The sequence below is a fragment of the Cetorhinus maximus genome, unplaced genomic scaffold (genome assembly GCF_964194155.1).
Source record: "Cetorhinus maximus unplaced genomic scaffold, sCetMax3.hap1.1 HAP1_SCAFFOLD_3975, whole genome shotgun sequence".
NCBI classification, from domain to species: Eukaryota; Metazoa; Chordata; class Chondrichthyes; order Lamniformes; family Cetorhinidae; genus Cetorhinus; species Cetorhinus maximus.
Genome location: NW_027599880.1, coordinates 2,438 through 10,283, shown reverse-complemented (window position 1 = coordinate 10,283; position 7,846 = coordinate 2,438). Strand labels below are relative to the sequence as shown.

At 37.3% G+C, this 7,846-nt stretch overlaps 1 long non-coding RNA gene across 1 annotated transcript; it reads right to left on the bottom strand.

Annotated features, from left to right (window-relative positions):
• Nucleotides 1-256: 256 nt before the first annotated feature.
• On the bottom strand, nucleotides 257-7,226 carry LOC144678297 (uncharacterized). The gene is made up of 2 exons (XR_013576029.1): nucleotides 7,062-7,226; nucleotides 257-770 (listed from the first exon to the last, which is right to left on the bottom strand). It is a non-coding gene; the product is annotated as an uncharacterized LOC144678297 (long non-coding RNA).
• Nucleotides 7,227-7,846: the final 620 nt, after the last annotated feature.

Sequence of the window (7,846 nt, the reverse complement as noted above, 5' to 3'; positions counted from 1 at the left end):
TCTTCTTAAAGCATTTATGATGTTAAAGGCAATATAATGCATAACAATAAATAGTTTTATTAAATAAGTCTTTTTCTGTTTATCTGTGTATGAAATGAAAGTGATTATAAGCCCAATATTTGAATTTTAATTAACTGAAGTAACTTAAAGTGAGGGCCGGAATGTGTAGAATGATTAGTTAGTCAAAATACAGATACTTAAATTACGTATTTTCATTTATCTTTGTTACTTCAATCATGAAAACAATTCTTGAAAATTAGGTCTTCCAAGTTTATTTGCCTAATATGTAAAGTATTCAGAAAAAAAAATCCAGGTTATAGATATATCTTTTTTTAACAAACATGTCATTTTTAGAATGCAAACAAACTTCAAATTATTTTGACTCTATGTTCATATTTTTACCATTAATAGGTACAAATAGCATTGAGTTTATTGAACAGAGGTTTTAATAATACAAAGTGTATCTCAGTTGCTAGACAGTTGGCAGATATTTCCAGAAAACAAATACGTCCAATGAAGCAGCTTATACGTGAAATTCTTAATGAAGGTATATTTCAATCAACTTCTGAAAAAAGTATCTTAGACGCAAGGAATTTTGTAACTCTGATTTAATTTTGACAAAATTCAGTTCTGAAATATTGTCCAATAATTAAGATAATCTGTTTTCACACAGGCAGAATAATTATTTTACTACAGCCACAATATGCTTCTTTTTCTCGGAAACAAATGGTACAGAGCCTGGTTTGCTGTGCTTGCGGCGATTTAGTTCCCTGAAAGAAAAACAAGTTTGTAATGAGCTATTTGGTTAAATACATATTTGAACATGACTACAATTAACTCTTCAAAATGCCAAAAATGATACATATAAGTCTCATTAACTGACTCAATTCGTCAGTTCAAACAAAAAAAAGCATTAAATTGTCACTAAATTAATGAAAGAGCATTTTACAACACCAAAAAAATCTAAGAATAGGCAGGTTTACAGAAGTATGGTGGTGGGGGCAGTGCGAGGGCTTTCCACAGACATTTATCCAAAATGCAGAGCTAGCCCCTTCTTACAGCGACCTGTCAATGTCTGTTTTCACTGTATTCACTTTGATGACTCCGATTACTGTACAATTGAAATGTCCTTTAACTGAGGGTGATTGGGCTGTGACCATGTATGCTTCATTTTAGCTCTTTCTCATATTTAAAAAAAAAATCCATTTCTGTCATCCAAATACCACTGCATCCATCCTCATTTTGAAAGTTTATTTTAAACTGTATGTGCATTTTCCCCATTACTTGCTGCTGACTGTAACCATTTTCCTGCCTCTTGCTGTTTTAATATCTACCTCATTGAGATGATCTTTTCATATCACTTATTTATAGCTTTTTCAAAATCTGTTTGCAAGTGATTAAAAACAGCAAGGAAGTGATATTAGGAAATACGAATTCTGGATCCTGGATGTGAAAGCAAGGGTCCTTTCTTTACTGCAATACTTAACCACTAGCAGATGAAGTAGCAATTTTAAGCTCTCTGAACTATACAATTTTGTAGCCTTTCAGCTGTTATACTGGAACAGAAATAATTATTACAGTAGGAACAGATTGCTACACGTTTAGGAACAGATTGCTATATTAGTCCTAAGCTTTAGAAGTACAGCTAAAAACTATTTAAGATGATTTTACAATTCAATGGGAACGCATTCATAAAAATCAACTGTAGCATGTAAAATATATTTTAAAAAAACTTCAATTTTGTTTTCCATGTTGTCCTTCATCCATTGATGCTATTTTTTTTTTTTACTTATGTCATTCTGAATGAGCTGGTGCTTTCATCTCTAATCTTATAAGTGACCTGTTAGGGGTTTTGAAATTTTGAAGGGATTTGATAGGGCTGATGTAAAGAAGGCATTTCCATTTGTGGGGAATATAAAACTAGGGGTGATAAATATAAGATAATCACTATTAAGTCAATAGGGAATAGGGAGCGTTACAATATGGACTTGCTACCGCACATAGTGGCTGAGGCGATTAGCATACATGCATTTAAGTTAAGACAAGCAGAGGGATGAGATGAAGTAAGGTGGGAGGCGGAGTGTTTGGAGCATAAACAACAGTATTGATCTGCCAGGTTGAATAGCCTGTTTCTGTGCTTAAAATTCTGTATCGTATGTAATATGTTTAAAATGTTATTTTTACACTTAATTTATCTAAATTTTACATTCCTTATTTTTCTACTTACTAGTACCAGACTGGTCATTTGAGGTGGGAGCTGAAGCCTAGGTTAAAAGGTTTTTCATTCTAGTTGAAAGTCCATAACATAAAGACTAATCTGGTCATATCAAACATGGAAGGGGCTCTACTGAATGAATATAATTGTGGGAGACGTGACAGCAGCTGCAACTGAACACTTATGTTAATGCAAATATGTGGGAACTAGGGGTGAAAAGGTGCAGAATAATTTGTCTATTCAATTTAGTTTACTAACATCTATAACTTTATTTACTGCTGAAATAAGTCACAGGATAAATCAGAGGAATCCAACATTATGTTGTCATTTGCCTTATGAAACTGCCTGATTAATACTAACATAGATTTTGCAAGTTGGCAAGTAGGGAAGAAAAGACACTACTGCTTGACAGCACCCATTCTCGTGCAGCTGGCTTGTTCATCAGTACATTAGAAACTACAATACTCTAGGCTCATATATATAGGTGTGTGCGTGCGTGTTAATATATACAGGTTAACATATATGTGTTTGTGTGTTAACAGATGGGTGTCGAGGCTAGAAAGTTGATCAGGTTCAATGTTAAAGATGTTGGATCTTTATGGGAATTCAGGAAATTCCAACATCCCTTTAGCAAGCTAAATGCAGTACAGATGAGGTGGTGGTAAGCTAAAAACTTAAATTAATAAGGATTCATGGAACAAAAGCCTGCAAAACTTAAAATAATCTTTAGAATTTTGTAATCCTGTGATATGAAAATTACATCAAATTATCCAACCAATAGGTCTCACTTCAGGGAATAAAGGTGGTGGACATATTTTCTTCTTGAATTATAATACAGTCTATTACCTAATGAAAAACTGCAACTCAACATCATGTTACATAATGCAACCTTAGCTGCAAACCCTTTCATTTTAAAAGCTGGCTATGTGTTTTATGTTTCAGATTTATCCCATGATATGCTGAGCCATACAGGCCAGATATACTCCATATATAAAACCTAGTGTTTGCTGAGTTAGCTAAACTCAGTCAGGGCAGCAGCTGGAATGCTACTGTTGGCCTCAGTGTCATTTGAAAAAAAAAGAGAAAATTAGCTAGGAATCCCTCCCCGATGGCTGTCTGGAACTGTAACCCAATGAAGAATACATACCTTCTAGAAAGAGCATAAGGGCAGAAAAATGGATGAGAAAATAGGTTTTCCACTCTTTTCCCAGTCACAATGTGTAACCTTAATGGTCATTTCAATAAAAACTTATATTTATATAGCGCTTTTAACTTAATAAACAACCCAAGGTGCTTCACAGGAACATAAAGCAAAATCAGACACCGAGCCATATAAAACAACATTAGGACAAATAATCAAACACTTGGCCAAAGTGGTAGGTTTTGATGAGCATCTTGAAGGGAGAAAGAAGTAGAGAGTTGTAGAAGTTTAGGGAGAGAATTCCAGAGCTTTGGGTCTAAACAGCTGAAGGCCACCAACAGTGGATTAAAATCAGGGATGCTGTAAGAGGCCAGAATCAGATGAGTGCAGCTATCTCAGAGGGTTGTGCGACTGGAGGAGATTAGAAATGGGGAGGGGTGGACTTGAAAACAAGGATGAGAATTTTAAAATCAAGGCATTACTTGAATAGGTGCCCATGTAGGTCAGCAAGCATGGGGGTGATAGGTGAATGGTACTTGGTGCAAGTCAGGACAAGGCCAGAGTTTTGGATGACCTCAAAGTTTATGGAAAGTATAATGTGGGAGGCAACCAGGAATACATTAGAATAGTCAGGTCTAGAGATAACAAAAGCATTAATGAGGGTTTAAACAGCAGATAAGCTGAAGCAGGGGTGAAGCTGAAGCAGGGGTGAAGCTGGGTAATGATACGGAGATGAAAATAGGCAGTCTTAGTGATGGCATGATATGTGGTTGGAAGCTCATCACAGGGTCAAATATGGCACCAAGGTTGTGAATAGTCTGGCTTAGTCTCAAATAGTCGCCAGGAAGAGGGATGGAATTAGTAGCTAGGCAATGGAGTTTGGAATGGGGACCGAAGACAATAGTTTCAGTCTTCCCAATATTTAATCCTAGTGCTCGTTGTCAGATAAAGAGTTTGATAATTTGGCAGCAATGTAGGAATCAAGAAGGGTGGTGGTGAAGGAGAGCTGAGCATCGTCAGTGTACATGTGAAAACTACGCTGTGCTTTTGGATGGTGTCACCAAGGGACAGCATGTAGATGAGAAATAGGAGAGAGTCAAGGTTAGATCCTTGGGCAACACCAAAGGTAACAGTGTAGGTATGGGACGAGAAGCCATTACAAGTGACACTCTGGCTAGGATTAGATAGAAAAGAATGGAGCCTAGCAAGTGCAGTCCCACCCAGAGCAGAGGTGTTGGAGGAGTATGGTGTGATCAACTGTGTCAAAGGCAACAGACAAGTTGAGAAGGACAAGGAGGGAAAGTTTACATTTGTCACAGTCACACAGTGGATGGGGCAGAAACCTGATAGGAGGGATTAGCACAAAGGATCAAGCACAATCTTTGGCTCAGGTAGAACGTCAAATCACTTGGGTTCGTGTCTTTGATCATCGAATCCACACTTGCACAGCACCTAAGAGTTGGTTACAGAGTGATGCTAAATGTAACTAAGGACCTATTCTTTGGATGAGCTATAATTCATTTAAATGCATGTAGCTTAAAAATTAGGGGGTCTTGTGATGCAGTACTGTGGTAGCGTTACTGCCTCTGAAACAGAATCTCCGGATTCAAGTCTCACTCTCCAGGACTTGATGGCCAAGGAATATGCATTTGTAATGTGGCCAAACAGGTTGAGTATCAATCTGCGAATCCTTCCAACATGCAGCAATGGCTGTCGTAAGAGCGAGAGTGTTTTCTGCTCAGCCATGTGATGGAAAGAAATGGAGCCTCTACCATCACCATCCATAACCCCTGGCTACAACATGCATGTAAAAATGTATGTTGCCACAGCAACTCTGACTCCTTGGGGTGGGGCAGGTTCGGTGGGTGGATTCGGTTGGCCCAGTTGACCGAACGGCCAGTGTGGTGGAGATTGTGGCACTGTGGGTCAGACCTGCTTTCAGGCAGAGAGCTCAAAAAGAACTGAAAAATAACATTTTTTGCATTTTTTGATCTGTATAGTTTATGGTCTTAAAGCCATCCATGTAGAAGATTGGGATATTTGTCCTAGTCTGGCCACCTACAAGCATTATCAGTGACATTGCAAAAATGTTTGTTTTATTTTTCTGTTACATCCTTTCAGTACTGCCAATCATTTAAAACTTTTACTACCCTTGCAACATTACTTTAATTCTCATTTTAATCAATACATTTCCTCGATATTACAGTGGGGAAAAAAGTGAACAAAACTTGAAAGTTGGCCAGTGCTGCAGAACATTGCAGGAGACAAGCATAAATTCTACATCTCATGCTCAAGACAGGTGTGACATAAAATTAAAATGTAGATTTGTACCTAATTGATTATAAAATGCTCAAGTCAGTCAATTTATTACCGAGTCGACCAGTGGTGCAGTAGTGTACAGAATTCTGACTTGTCATAAAGCTTGTAGAAAATACAGATTAAACAATGCAAAAATTTTGCTCTTCAGTTACACTGATCTAAATAAATTGTGGCTTATTTCATGTTTAGTTCCTCAGTTGTGGTTACTGTTGTTGTTGTGCAAGAGTGCATTGGATGATTAACTATTTCATCATTGAGTCAATTGAGTCAATTTATGAAAGCACTTCACCTCTACTTACCATCACATGAGGCACTGGAAACACAGAATCACGGTATCAGGGACACCATTTAAAAATGGTGGTCGGCACCCAATTATGGGATTCCCGACCCCTTTCCTAGGGCCTCCTATTTCTGCCAGTGTTGGATAAGGTGCAAGTCCGCACCCTGTGCTCCTGACTTGACTGGCTCCATTGCCATCTTTTAGCCCTCTGCAATTTTCATGGAGTCAGGTCAGCTTTTCAAGAACTCGTGGTTCATGACCCCTCAGATATATCATGAGCCATAGTCTGGATGACGGAACCTTTTGAAAGGCGAGTTCAAAAAGTCTTACCCACGCTCCCCATGCCAACCTATGCCCCTCCATCCACCTCCAATGGTCCCTCATAGATTTCCAAGGGAATCTATGTCGCTCCACCCACCCCCCATGACGTCCTCATTTCCTTCATGGCAACCTATGGCACTTCGATGCCCATTCACCCAGTATACACCCTGTACAGAAGCAATGAATCGTACATTAAGAATGGCATGTGTGGAAAAAGCTTTTTATAACTCATTCATTCATACCTTTCTTTAAAAAAAACTGAATTTACTATAGCCCTATAAACGTGTCAATCAACCAGATCTTTTAAGTATCAATAGCAGAAACTTTGAAAGCAACTGACACCTCTTTATCATGTGTAAGTAAACAATGAGCAATTCCGAAATCAATCCAAGGGAAAAAGCTGTCAGTCAAGCAATGTTTCCCCTTGGGCACAGCTGTTTCAACTGACTGATGGATGTCTGGGATCTCAGTCAAGGCTCATTATACATTCCCGTCTTCTGCTACCCACCATGATGATGAAAATCCACCACATGGAGTGAGTTATTGTGGATCCAAAGTCATTTTGCCCCCTGTGCAGCTTAGTACAGTGAAAATCCCTCTAAGATTTTATTTATCAAACAACAAAGGCCTATCTAATTAGGCTATATTGTATCTTAATTTTTGAACTGTAGCTTTATGTTTGAATACAGTATATTTTGGGCACTTTGATAAAATTGAGTCAAATTTTAATTTAAGTCTTAATTATAGAAAATATCACATAGGGGATGCTGTGTTGTAAAACTTACTTTCTGCGTCGTGCTTCCCTCATGATGCGGAGCTCCTTTGACTGGCTATAAATCATTTTAGGCAAATGGCGGTGACGAGCTATACGTTTGATGTGAGGATGGTGCTGGAATTTTTCTTTCAATTTTTGGTTGTAGTTCAAACTAGCCTTTTCTCTTGGTGCAAGCTAAAACAGCAAAATAAATGGCATTAATGCACCTAAGTACTTTGAATATATTATTCAAGAATGCAGAATACATTTAAGTTCTTCAGATTTGGATTTTCAAGCTTCATGTCTCTTCATCACCACTTATTGCGGTTCTTAATTATTAATGTTTATCAGCATTAACATTTCTTGTAATGCCACGCATTATTAATTATTTAGAAATTTGGTAACATAGTTCAAAGTATAAATATTTTCTTGATGGTGGCACACTTATTATTAGTTATTTGGATTAAAACCAGTAAAAGCAAATCTTAACAGAAAAGCTGGAATACAAACTGAACCAAAGAAAAAAAAACTTATTTCTGCTGTGATTTGATTGTAAGAATGTCTAATCAAAGTTAAACATCAACTATAAGGGACCATTTTAAAATAAAGTTTCTCCTTTTCCAGCAACATTTATGTAAAAAGCCAATTAAAAATGTGAAGTGCCATGCCAGGACAATACTTACGAGATTACGCTTTGCATAGTCCAAATAAAATGACTTAAACAAATCATTAAACAAAGCTCAGTGAATAACAAAAAACCCCAAACTTTCTTAAATCTTCAGTTTTATAAATGGAAATTCAGTCAAGTGTGAGAAA